Source organism: Carassius gibelio, chromosome A7 (assembly GCF_023724105.1).
Source record: "Carassius gibelio isolate Cgi1373 ecotype wild population from Czech Republic chromosome A7, carGib1.2-hapl.c, whole genome shotgun sequence".
Lineage (NCBI taxonomy): Eukaryota > Metazoa > Chordata > Actinopteri > Cypriniformes > Cyprinidae > Carassius > Carassius gibelio.
This window is the reverse complement of record NC_068377.1, coordinates 13,961,510-13,975,215: the sequence shown is the minus strand read 5'-3', so window position 1 is coordinate 13,975,215 and position 13,706 is coordinate 13,961,510.

The window sequence follows — 13,706 nt, the reverse complement described above, 5'->3', positions numbered from 1 at the left end:
GGAGGCATCCAGTGTTGCCACTGAATCACTTTGGTAGTGATTTTCTGAAGAGGAAACTTTTGCTGACCATTTCTATTCATGCTATTCATTAGTCCAAGAATCATGAAGAAACTGAATCCGAACATGTGGTGACTTGAAAGTCGATGTTCACTCTGGGTAACGTCATCCTCTAAAAAAAAAATACAAGCATGTGCACGAATAATACAGTGTAACATTTAGATGTTTCAGTCTCATTTATTTATTTCTGAAAACCACTGTGAATGGAATTGTGTTTGTCATCAGAATGCGGTTGGAACGTCAGGGGCTAAATATGCAGTACTGTGGTCAGTGCAGCTCAAATCGGTGTATTTGCATGGGTACTGCATCAGTTGAATGAGAAATGCACAGTAAGCCATTGAGTTAAACGATGTATCAGAACTGGCCAGTGTCTCAGCATGTCTTGTTGAGGCCCGCATGCACAGACATCTTGAATCTCCCTCTCTCTGCTTCGCACAGAAGTAACAATGTGGTGTGAAAATATAACTGTGAACTGCAAGCTGGATTCTGTCCTGTTCCGGTAATTAAAACAGGCTCACACAGGCCTCTTGTCATCTGTTTAACTGTGTGTCATATGAAGCTGTGAAGCACACTAATGCTTTTAACAGCACTCTGACAGCATAATCACAGAGTCTACATGGAGATGAAACCCTGCATTTATGATGCTTCATTAAGAAATATTCACTCAGCTATTATCCCATTCATAAAGGCCCATCTATCTTGCCTTAAATGGAAAACATATGTTAAAAACTGTATAAGTTTAACGTGTTAAGGTCTGTGAGTGCTCTGTGATTTAACCCCCCCCCCCCCAAAAAAAAATAATAAAAAAAGTAATTTAAAACAGTGCAATCTACAAGACAATTATATTGTTACAGAAGATTTCTATTTCAAATTATTGTTATTTAATTGTTATAAATGAACAGTAGAATATTAGCTTCAAAGCTAAAGCTATGCCAGAAACTATGACCACAAAAATAAATTGTAGATCATAAAATGCATCATTTTTTGCTACAGTTCGAAATTCTCGGCAGCATTTCTCTTCAGTTTTCATTGTTCCGGGGAAGGACAGAGTTTGCAATGGCAGCGTGAAATCATTGACATTCCCAAAATTTCCTGATGTGGGAGTTTGTTGTGGGGAGCGAGACCGCCAAGAGAACTTGTCAAAACCTTGACCCAGATCTCCAACTCTGAAATGCATATAAAACCAACATCTCAGTTACAGCAAGACCCACATTCAATTTAATTTGCTTGTCTTCCACACTTAACACGTGCCACATAATGCTCAGTTTTTCCCCCAGAAGTCAATGCACACGCTGCACATACCGTGAAGACCTTGACCCTGCTGTTGGACAGGAAGAGCTGTGGTGATTATGATCACTGACCCTGTCTCTAAGCTTTCTGTCTGGAACTTCGCTGATCCTAATAGAGGCCCCGGAAATGTCTACAGTGGGTACAACACATCCCCTTTGCACTGAGAGATTGAGAGGAAGAAGGGAAGAAAGACAAGAGGAACAGCCAACACAAATGAGAGTAACAGGAATATTATATTTCGTGTCAAGTGCTGTGCACAATATAATGCTCTGCTGAGCTGTTTATTTCCTGTCTAGTTTTGTGAAACATTGTACTGTAGATAGCACAAATGGTCAGTCTAAGATGGAACATCTGAAACAGAAAATGTAATAGAAGAAAACATTGTAAAAGAATGAACGTTTAATTTTGAGCTTTCAGTGAATGCAAATTCTTTGAAAAAAAAGTCAAAGGATGTGGATGAAACAAACTGTCTTTTCAGAGAGCAATCGTCTCCAAACAAAACTACTATTTTTTTTTCTGTGTTGTTTCGTTTTGTTTTGCGTGTTCTGCTGTGTTGTTTTGTTTTGTTTTGCGTGTTCTGCTGTGTTGTTTTGTTTTGCATGCTCTGCTGTGTTGTTATGTTTTGTTTTGCGTGTTCTGCTGTGTTGTTTTGTTTTGTTTTGCGTGTTCTGCTGTGTTGTTTTGTTTTGCATGCTCTGCTGTGTTGTTTTGTTTTGTTTTGCGTGTTCTGCTGTGTTGTTTTGTTTTGTTTTGCGTGTTCTGCTCTGTTGTTTTGTTTCGCTTGTTCTGCTGTGTTGTTTTTGGTTCTGCTGTGTTGTTTTGTTTTGTTTTGCGTGTTCTGCTGTGTTGTTTTGTTTTTGGTTCTGCTGTGTTGTTTTGTTTTGCTTGTTCTGCTGTGTTCTTTTGTTTTGCATGTTCTGCTGTGTTGTTTTGTTTTGCGTGTTCTGCTCTGTTGTTTTGTTTCGCTTGTTCTGCTGTGTTGTTTTGTTTTTGGTTCTGCTGTGTTGTTTTGTTTTGTTTTGCGTGTTCTGCTGTGTTGTTTTGTTTTTGGTTCTGCTGTGTTGTTTTGTTTTGTTTTGCTTGTTCTGCTGTGTTGTTTTGTTTTGCATGTTCTGCTGTGTTGTTTTGTTTTGCGTGTTCTGCTGTTTTTTTTTTTGTTTTGTTTGGCGTGTTCTGCTGTGTTGTTTTGTTTTGCGTGTTCTGCTGTGTTGTTTTGTTTGGCGTGTTCTGCTGTTTTTTTTTTGTTTTGTTTGGCGTGTTCTGCTGTGTTGTTTTGTTTTGCGTGTTCTGCTGTGTTGTTTTGTTTTGTTTTGCGTGTTCTGCTGTTTTTTTTGCATGTTCTGCTGTGTTCTTTTGTTTTGCGTTTTCTGCTGTTTTTTTTTTTTTTTTGCGTGTTCTGCTGTGTTCTTGTGTTTTGCGTTTTCTGCTGTGTTGTTTTGTTTGGCGTGTTCTGCTGTGTTGTTTTGTTTGGCGTGTTCTGCTGTTTTTTTTTTTTTTTCGTTTTCTGCCGTGTTCTTTTGTTTTGCGTTTTCTGCCGTGTTGTTTTGTTTGGCGTGTTCTGCTGTGTTGTTTTGTTTTGCGTGTTCTGCTGTGTTGTTTTGTTTTTGGTTCTGCTGTTTTGTTTTGTTTTGCGTGTTCTGCTGTGTTGTTTTGTTTTGTTTTGCGTGTTCTGCTGTGTTGTTTTGTTTTGCGTTTTCTGCTGTGTTGTTTTGTTTTGTTTTGTTTTGAGTGTTCTGCTGTGTTGTTTTGCTTTGTGTTTTGTTGAGACTACTTGTTTATTACATTATTTTACTTTTTAAGTTAAAGAAACTGGATATACATTGTTCATTAATTTCATGCTCAATCATGACATTTTGATTTGTTTGTTAATATTACTTGTTTTTTTATATTTTCAGAGAGAAATGATCTTGGGCCAAAAGAGAGACAGAGAGAGATAAATCTTTGTCTTTTAATAAAAAAAAAATTTCTTTGTTTTATTTTACTCTGTTGATTTTACACTTTTTTATGCCATTTGCACTATTACCATTTTGCCTGTTTTGCCACTGCTTTTACAATCCAAATGTACAGGTTTGGTCATGCCAGGAAGGTAAATTGAAATTGAAAGAGAGGGATAGGGATAGGGAGAGAGAGGACATGAACTGAAGTGGGGTTGGAGGGGAACGTTTTCTCAGACAATGTGACATGGCACACGTTATTAATTCTGGCTGAGTGGACAGCCTGCCCTGCCATCTGCTTAGGTCACCCCCATTCGCTGGGGTCGGCGTCTCAACCCTTGTCCCCCCCCCCCCCCCCCCCCCACCACCACACAACAGACAACGGAACAGCTCTGCGTGCCTCTCAGTACACAATACACCCAACCTGTTCAAAAAGAAGAAGAGATGGAGGGAGGAAGGAGGCTGTCGGGTCGTGGGGAACAATGGCCTGTCAGGTGAAAGACCGACACAAGTTAATATACATTACAAAAGGCAATCCAGCCGCCTTTGCATTTGAGCTTGGCGTTGCCAGCCATGCTGTTATATTCTGAGGCATCTCCACCCTTTCTTTCAAGCTCGCACACACACGCACATGCTCCTCTTCACGTGGCAAGGCGAGTGTGTGGGCGGGGAGGGATGTCAAGGGGAAGGGTGTGTATATGGATGCGTGCATGTGTGTATGTGCATGTGTAACTCTCCACATTTATGACATCATCTGTTGTTCTCTCTATTTCTTAATCACAGTGATTTATGATACTGTTTGGGTGTCTATCTCAATCACATTTAAGGTTAATTAGAAATTTTTATGACCCACCCATGTAGATCAGACTGTCTTTACAAGCTTTTGGCTTGTCACCCTGGGCTAAGAAATTTCAAGGACACACAGGATGAGCTTTATTTATTGAAAACCTGATCCGCATCTAAGGGCACACATGCATAAGAACGTTGAAGATTGAATGTGTTATTTTGTATAGCGCAAGACAGTCACTATCCACCCTCGAGGTTTGAAAGGTTTTGGCAAAAGCTTGTTTACAAACCACTTATTTGATGGGGCATGTTGATAGGCCAGGGAATAATCTCGCTCTAAATCTCTTAATCTTCTCAGTGGCCACGTCTGGGAAGGCAAAACAAACAAAATGGCCAAATCATCCCCAGTTGGGTTCTTCCAGCAAATTTTGTCATCTACTTTAAATTTTTTTTTTTTTTTTCATGAAAACATTGTGAACTTTTAACTTGATTTGATGTCTTGATCCATTATTTAGATGAATTGTTCACTGATCAATGCGTTGATAATAAATTCTGGGATTTGTTTCAGACAGAAAATATATGAGGACAATAACTCAAAATGACAACAAAGAAAAAAATAATCATGTTTGGAATGATTAACATTATGTTCATTCTCTTGGCAGATGTTTCTGCGCTAAAGTGACTTTTCAGCTGAACTCTCCAAATGTACTATAGGCCAAGATACGGTTATGAAACATTGAGCTTGTCATGTGCACTTTCCGTGCGTTAACATGCTCACATTTTGACATGTGTTTCATAGAAATGTCTCTTTTTGATTTTAAGGTATCAGAACTGCTGGGGTGTGTGTGTTTGTATTTTTGAGAAGAGATGAAGGTTGAAAGGTCAAAGGGCAAAAGGTCAAAGACAAACAACAGATGGTAAATCAGCTGAGCAACTAACAAAAAAAAAAGAAGGAAGGAAGGAAAGAAAGAAACGGAGAAAAACAGAGGGATAATCTTCATAACCTTGACATTTTTATCTGAACTTTATTGAATTATCAAAGCAATAAAAAGAAAGGTAAGAATAAGTACAGTCAAAATGTACTTATTTTTAAATTACTGAAACAAATAACTTATTTAACTTATATAAATGTGATGGCAAAGCTGAATGCTCTGAAGCTACCATCACTCTAGAAGCAAGTATCAAACTATTGCATGCACAGTTCATTTTCTAGCATCTATGACTTCCTTCTCCTGTCATTTCCTATTTTTTCATCTCAGATGATGGATTTCTTCCATCTAGAGCTTCTCTCCCTTTTGTTTTGTGAGCTCACATGTGAGGTACAGTAGCCTGTCACATCCCCGCTCTGTTATAATTGTCTTCTTCTTCTCTGAAATAATGATCTCATGAGCCAGCGACCACAGAGCATTAAGTATTTCAGAGCTATCATGTATACTAAGATTAAAAAAGGCAAATGGAAGGAAAATCTATCTCTCAACATTTCAGTCTTACCCCTGAAAGGCTGAGAGAGAGGGGGTCTTTGAGCCCATTAACTATAACATGGAAAGACTGAGGCTAAAATGTTGAATAGTGCCAAATCCTGATTCAGTCTGCTTGTTTTCCAGCGTTTTGATTCCTTTTAAACCTTTTCAGTCTCCCTGGATCTACTTATTGCAGTTTATTGCTCAGTTCCTGCACTGGCTCCCACTGAGTCTAGCTGGAGAGGAGCTGAAATAGAACCGTTTAGAGACTAATCAGGTTGAGAAATTGAAAACATCCTAGGTTGCATCATTCAGTGGATGTGTAACATTCAGTGGACCCACTAATCCACCTCACTCCTCATTTCTTGCTCTTGTCTACATGGGCACAGACACACACACATTTACTGGTGAATGAGTGTCAATCTGGTGCCAGTGTTGCAGGAAGAGAACCAGGAGACGTCTGGAAATTGAGCCAACACTCACCTCACACCTAATATGCAAACACACACATAAACTATTTTTCATAAGTAGTATGAGAAACAGTCCATATCATGCAGTGTTTCTATTATGATACACTGATCAAGCTAGCATGGATGAACACAATGGATTATTCAAAAAGACCAACCTGAGGAATCATTCATTGTTAATACAAAGAAACCTCAAAAACGGAAAATTACAGCTTACATCAACATCTGCGGCTTTTAAGTAACTTCTTTTAAGTGACTTTTAGGGTTTAAATTGATGACCTTTTTATTGCTTGACATGTAAGATATGTATCAAATGTCGAATTTTAGTGTTGGCTAACTTTTATGATGTCATTTAATAAAACAATTGGTTTCTATGAGTCAAACAACAGTAGAAGACCTTATTGCCTGCACAAAAAATAAATAAATAATAATTACTCCTCAACCACTAGAGGGATCCTTCAAACTCCTTCATATTGCACCGTTACGTTAAAATCTTCCTACAGCTACTCAATGGTCAGTCACACTAGATTTTTATTGTTTTTAGAAACAAGTACATTCCACTTCGTCAAGTACACTAGGAATGTTGGACAAACCCGCCATTCCTCGAATTTGACCGATTTTAACCTTTGACCTTTGAGACAGCCATAGTTTATTGTATCGATATTTTATTAGTTTGTGTCATTTTACATTTTCTCAAACAGCTTTAAAAAAAGTGCATTATGCAAGATTTCCCAAGAAATAACTTATAGACTCAGAAATAATCTCTCTCAGTCATTACTTATGATCCACTAGAAGCATGTGGTGGTGTTTGTGTCTAGACATTGTATTTTCTTATTTTATTCTTCTATCACTGAGCCCGGGACAGTTTTGGGATAATAAATAATAAATCATCCCACAGTGAATTCCTAGTGATAAGGTACTTAAGACGTTCCATTTCGATGCACAGGCTCTGCCAGTAGTGGAAGTTAGCGAGGGAAGGGCATAAAAAGTGTAACAAAACAAGTAATCATAAATCCAAAATGTAAAATGTAAACTTTTATACAACAAAACCTGTAGTTTGTTATTTTAATTCTGGTCAATCCATGATGCATAGATCTTTTGTTGAACTTCGGAACACAAAATGTAAAATGTCCATGAACTTCTTTACATGAGCTTACACTCCCAGTCACCTGCATTTGCATGCTTATAGAAGTCAAAGGAATGAAAACTGTAGCGTGACCACCTTTTTAATCTAAATGGGTAAATGTTATAATGATTAAGTGGATGAATTCAAGAAAAGAAAAGAAAAAAGCTGTGGAATCTTTCAGATTTTTAGGCTTTGGAAACACCTGATTTATAATAAAGTAAAAAAGAGGACAAAAGGCATTTGTGTCATTGGATTGTTTTGGCACTTGTTAAAAAGAAAGGTAAGAATAAGTACAGTCAAAATGTCCATGCAGCAGATAAACAGTTAGGAAAAGCGGGCTGTGAACGCCCCCCATGTTATTCCCAGACCAGATCTCATGTTACAGTACCGGACCTCTCAGCCAACCGTCCTCCACAAGTTTACTCTCCCCTCAACTACTAAAAAGATAACCCAAGTAGGCTACACTTTTTCTGTTATTTTAACTGCAGTCTCATTCAGGCCTGATTCTTCCAAATATTTCTGAAAGAAAGGATTACAAATACAGTGGTATTCTGGGTAAATTCTCTGTGTGCCCACATACTTTAACAATGTCTCATGAAACAATGCCTGCAAGTGGTTGTAATTTTTTTTTTTTTATCTTCACTCAGTTCCTCTTTACTTTGTTATGGATTGGCCTTTTTGTAGTGTGCATGAATCTGTACTGCGATCTGTGAAACTTTGTTTAACCCTGTGTTTATTGTCTTTGGGAAAAAATGATACATAAATGTGTTATAAGCTTATGTTACAACAGGGCGGCATATGTGATCATTCACACACACATATACACTCACAAACACGTAAACCACCCTGATTATAAACCCCATCAATTCCATTTAGATCTATTTAAAGTGCAAACACTCACGCCGTCCTTCTTTTCTCTCCGTCTTGTTCTCTCTCATCCTCCAGTAAGCCAACACCAGCGCTGTGATCCCAGCCTAAACCAAGAATGACATCACCCACCCCACCAGCCTCCCTCCACTTTCTCAAACAAAGCCAAGTCCAAACCCAGATCTATAATTATAGTCTTAATCCAGAGGCAGTATAGACCTCGGGTTTGGGGCTCGGCCAGCCTCGCAAACATGCGCTCCTAGTTTGGGCAGTAAAGGCCAAGAAGGATGGAGGATGGTCAGTCTCTGAAACCCACACTGAGGGCCATGAAGGTGGTTTCAACAGCCTGCATCGGTGACCTGTTCCACAAAAGTACAGATGTGATTGATTTATTTATCTGCATTTGTTTGTCTAGGAATTTTGATAATCACACTTTCATATTACCCGAGCATATTTGCCATTCAATGTCCAAGTAATTACCCAGTATGGACTGACATTTATAGCTGTATATATTGGGGGGAGGCTGCCTCAAAGCAGGAATGGAAGGCTCTACCAAACATGACTGTAATTATACCCTTTCATTTGTGAGCGGCCTTTCAAATGAACATTCCCTAAAATGCACTGAGGAATCTGCAGTGCTAGTGTTAGTGCTTGTCAGTCTAGCAAAATTCCAATGAAAACACCAACATTGTCAAATTATGAAGTTGCTGTACAGTCCCTCCAGTAAGAATAAAACACCATTCCAGCTACTGATCTGAACTTTCATAGAGACTAAAACAACATTCCACCTATAACCTGGAAAGCAGCTTTTTGTCTCAGAAGCTCTATATGGACAACTACTATTGTAATAGTTGGAATCTAATTTGAGGTCCATCTCTAAAAAATGTTTTGCAACGTTCTCACCAATTAAAATTCACAACTTCTCTGATTAGACTGAATAGCCTTGTACAGAAAGATGAAGCGGAAATTAAATTATGCTTATCAGTAGTATTGCCAATAACTAATAAAAGTCTTCTGAAGTTTGAACTTTTTTATATATCAAAGCATCCTGGAAAAAAAAAATGTCAAACAAATACTGAGCAGCACAAACATTTTCAGCCGTGATAATAATAAGAAAGGTTTCTGATCTTGAAAGATTTGATTTTAGATTATATTAGAAGGATTTCTGAAGGATCATGTGACACTGAAGAATGCTGAAAATTCAGCTTTGCCATCACGGGAATAAATTACACTTTTAAATACATTAAAACAGACTATATTAAAACTGTTTTTAAATTGTAATCGTTTTTCACAATATTACTGTGTTTACTGTATTTTGATCAAATGAATACAGCCTTGGTGAGCATAACAGAACTCTTTGAAAATAACCGAACTTCCAAACTTTTTGCTATAGTGTAACTTCAGTATCATTTGATACTAATAATTATTTTCAAAGCGTACATATCGGCATAAAACTTTTACAGATACACTGTGCATCAAAACATACATATTAACACTTAATACAATTCACACTGCATCAACAGAGGCAGACACACGACAACAGACACATTCCTCTGGTGTTGTTGTATCAATGTGTTACCCTTGTCGCTACTTTTAGCCATGTTGAATTGGCATTTGCTGGGTCTTTAAATGTCTGAAAAAGCAACACATTGTAATCTAGTAACCTTCGATGTTGCTCTGCATCCACTGGAGCAGTGTGAATTGGCCTTAATCTTAAATATTGCTGAACACCCTTTTTTTTTTTTTTTTTTTTTGTACGAGTTGCAGAATGATCTAAGAAATTGAGAAATGAAACATTTCTGAACAACCACAGATTCTCCAGTTACATGCAAACATGAGGCAGGAAAAGCTTTAGCTCTAACTATTCACTAATTTTAATTTTTCATAATTTCCTTATTATTCCAGTGGCTATGCTCCTAAAAATTAACCTCCATCATTTATAAAAGTAGAAAGGGAAAACCCCAGCATACACAATTCGGTTTTTCTGACCACTACATAGCTTTTGCAGTTCTTGTAAAGGTTCATTTCTCCACAGCAAACCTCATGATCGTGTACCATATGAGGGGTTCTTCCAAGGTCTCTCGAGCCAGCAGTGGACAGCACTGTGTTCCACTGCTTCTTCCAAAGTTCCACGTCTTTCCCAGAATCCTCAGTCCCTGCCAGGCCGTATATTGTGCTGTCATCTGTTGCACGCTAATGAAACGTCATGGGAGACAGTGGTTGTGCATGTGTTTGTATTTCTACTTTTAACACTAGTACTGCCACAGGGTTAATTTTACCCACGTGTTTTTCAAATGTAGGCCACCTAATGTAGCTATAAAACAATTTTTTTGATTAGGTTACTCAAAGTATTTTGGTGTTGTTCTCTTATTCAAATGATAAATTATGTAACTAAACAAATATATAAAGGTGAAGCTTTTCACTTGAATTTGTCATCGTCATGTCATCATCCAGTGTGGTGAATTATTATTGCTCATTATTGACTAAAGGCTATTTTAGTCATTTAAATACCACGGGTTATCTTAATATATTGACATTGTATTATAATATCATACCACCCAAATATTTAGGCTTCGATCTTCTAATTTCCATTGTAAGAGCAGGCTTTTATATATATATATATATATATATATATATATATATATATATATATATATATATATATAGTTGATGACTAGACTTTTTAGAATCTTTTCATGACTCTAGACATTAATGAACATGTGAAGACATTGGCATAATATAGTGAAATAATATGTTCTTTATCCATATAAATACAGTTGACGTGCGTGGGTAAAACCTACCCCCTGGTGCTTTTGGGTATACAGCATATACAGCGACCTCTGGCGGTTCTTGTGTTAAACCCATAATTTATATGACGTGTGTAATTGGACATTACACACCACAAATAAAAGTCACTATACAGTTTGCTAATGCCTGCAAGTAGTATGTCTTACTCATATCTCCAGCATTATAATAAAAATACTGTGGGTTAGATTCCTTAGATTCCAATTCCTTAAACCGACAGGATTGTGTGGTTTGAATATTTACTTTTGACCGTGCATTGTGGGGGATCACATTTATGCAGTAAAAAAATCAGCTTATCCATGTTCAGTAACTCAGCAACCGACCAATGTAAACACACTGCTGTCCAAAGCAGAGATTTTTAAATTCTAAATCTTCTGATGTTGGGTACATATATATATTTTAAAAGGGTCTCAGCATATTTATTTAAATGAACACAATTCATATTGAGGTTGATTCTTATTCTTCCATGTCAAACATCTACATTTTCACCTAGACATCGGATATATTGGCTGTTTGTTCTATGGTTTTTCAGGCCAGTTCTGAAAATCCAAGCCAGGAATTATGAATTAAGGTCTCTAATGACAAATTTATTGTGGAATAGCTCTTTGATATGGTTTGGAAGTGTTTTCAAGGCTAAAGCTGTCAGCTTTTAATGAAAGTTTGCTTACAAGGAGAAACTCGAGCCAGGCTGAAAGGAAATGTAGCCTGAGGTCAACAACCCTCACAGTTTATTACCCCACTGATACAAATCTGAAGGGCCATATAAAATTTATAGTGTCTTTTATATCTGACACCCAGGTTGAGTGCTAGTCAAGCTTAACATAAGAGTACTGAGTGTTTACATGGACCTCCAATCTAAGATCAATCAGTATGAAACAATCAAGAGTTTTACTGAATCTGCACACCTGGCACTTGGGAATAAGCATGTTCCTGCAGGTAACCGCTGGCCTGCTGATATTCAGTTCACCAGAACATTTGAGAGTGTTAAGGACCATTCACTCCATGGACGATAACTATATCATGATAACTGAATTCATGTTGATTGCTTGGGGATTATTGTGATGTTTTTATTAACTCTCATTCTGACGGCACCCATTCACTTCAAAGAATCCACCTGGTGAGAAAGTCAAAGAAGAAGAAAAAAAAAAAAATAAAATAAGTCACTTCCTGCTGAATGCAGTTTTGCTTTGTGGTTCAGCACAGGTGGTAAACAGCTCGAAACACACACATACACCCCATTAGCTTTTCATAGAAGTCGCATTTGTGTATCTCATGCTGAAGATTCTCCTGTGCTAGCAAGGATTCCCTTAGCAAATACTTATGCAGTCTGTTTCTACAAGGCTCCTTCACTGTGGTAACTCAAGAATGAAACAATCGGTGCAATTATGTTGTTTTGAGAGTCATATCATTGGGGACGAAGAATGTGAGCCGTGCTTTGGTAAGTGTGTGTGTGTGTGTGTGCGTATGTCTTCAACAGCATGTTTAGCACACATTTACTCAAGGAGAAGTACTGTAAGCACATGTGTGGAAAACAAAAAAATCCTTGCAAATAAGTAATTAAAAGATGTATGTATAAATAGATGAATGACATAATTAAAATCGAAGAGTGATTCAGTTTGATTTACTACAGCTGTTGACACCCCGACAGTAAAACCATGACATGCAACTTTGTAGGAAAATGTGCTTTTGATTTCCCCACAATACTCAAACTGTATTTTTTTTCCCTCTAAACCTTTACAAACATCTATTCAAGTGCGCTATTAGCATTTTATAAAAAAAATATTTTATTTATTAAAAATAATAGCCTACATTTTCAGTCTACTTTTTATGTGCTCATCACAGATATACCTAAATGTATACTTAAGTATACTTGGCTTATACTATTCTAAGTATTCTTGGTTAGAAGTTGTGTAGTAAAATTGAGCAGTTTAGCATAGTGTAGGCCTAGTGTATAGTATAGCTATAGTAAACTAACAGACTTCCTGTAAGTTCAGTTAAAACTGCTGACGTAACTAACTAGTTGTGTACTTATACTTGAGCTATAATGAAAAGTATACCTTTATTAAAAATAATAATGATAATTTGTCCAATTCAGTCCCAAAAAGTATTAAAATAGTACACTTTCTACATAGTGTATAAATGGGAAAATATACTTATGTTTACTTCTTCAGACAAAAGTTTAATTCTTTTTTTAAGGGAATATTTTCAACTACAAAAAAATCCAACTACACATATCTACTCTATCCATGTTTTAATTTTGTCTGAAGTCTGTGTACTTATTTTTCCCAATGGAAATCATTTCTGCCATTTCCCAATAGCTTTGGCTGGAGCATCGGTTCCTGTCCAATTGGTGTTAAAAAAAACTTCTGACAATTAGAAAAATGTGCCTCTTAAATGCATAAAAGCAGTACAATCTGTGGACAGCTGTACAATAGAGCCTTAATAGAGACAGTGACTTATGAATTTGACTCCCTGCTGTGATTGTATAACTCTTTCACAACTTAACCAGATGAAAGGCCGGACTTTTAGGTGGATGGAAGCCCACAAGCACACTCAGAGACGCTTTTCCACACACAACTTGAGGTGAAAGATTCCATCCATCTAAATGCTTTGTGTTTAGAGGCCTGTCGGGTAACTGCTCTGGTTTTTTGACATTTCCCCATTGTGGCAGCCTCCACTCGCATCCAAGGCCTTGTCGCCGTTTCAGGAATCTGGAAAACGCTGTAGGAGGAATGAGAGGAATTTAGCGCTTTTCTCAGTCCCATTTTTTCCTCTCTTCACTTCGGGTCGTCCTCATGGCCGGGACCCTTAAGTTTTTCTTTAGTTTTTTTGGATGGTGACCAACAATAACACCATCCCATAAACAATGGAGTTGGTTGAGTAGATGGGGGGTGGGGGGGGGGGGGTTGAAGTG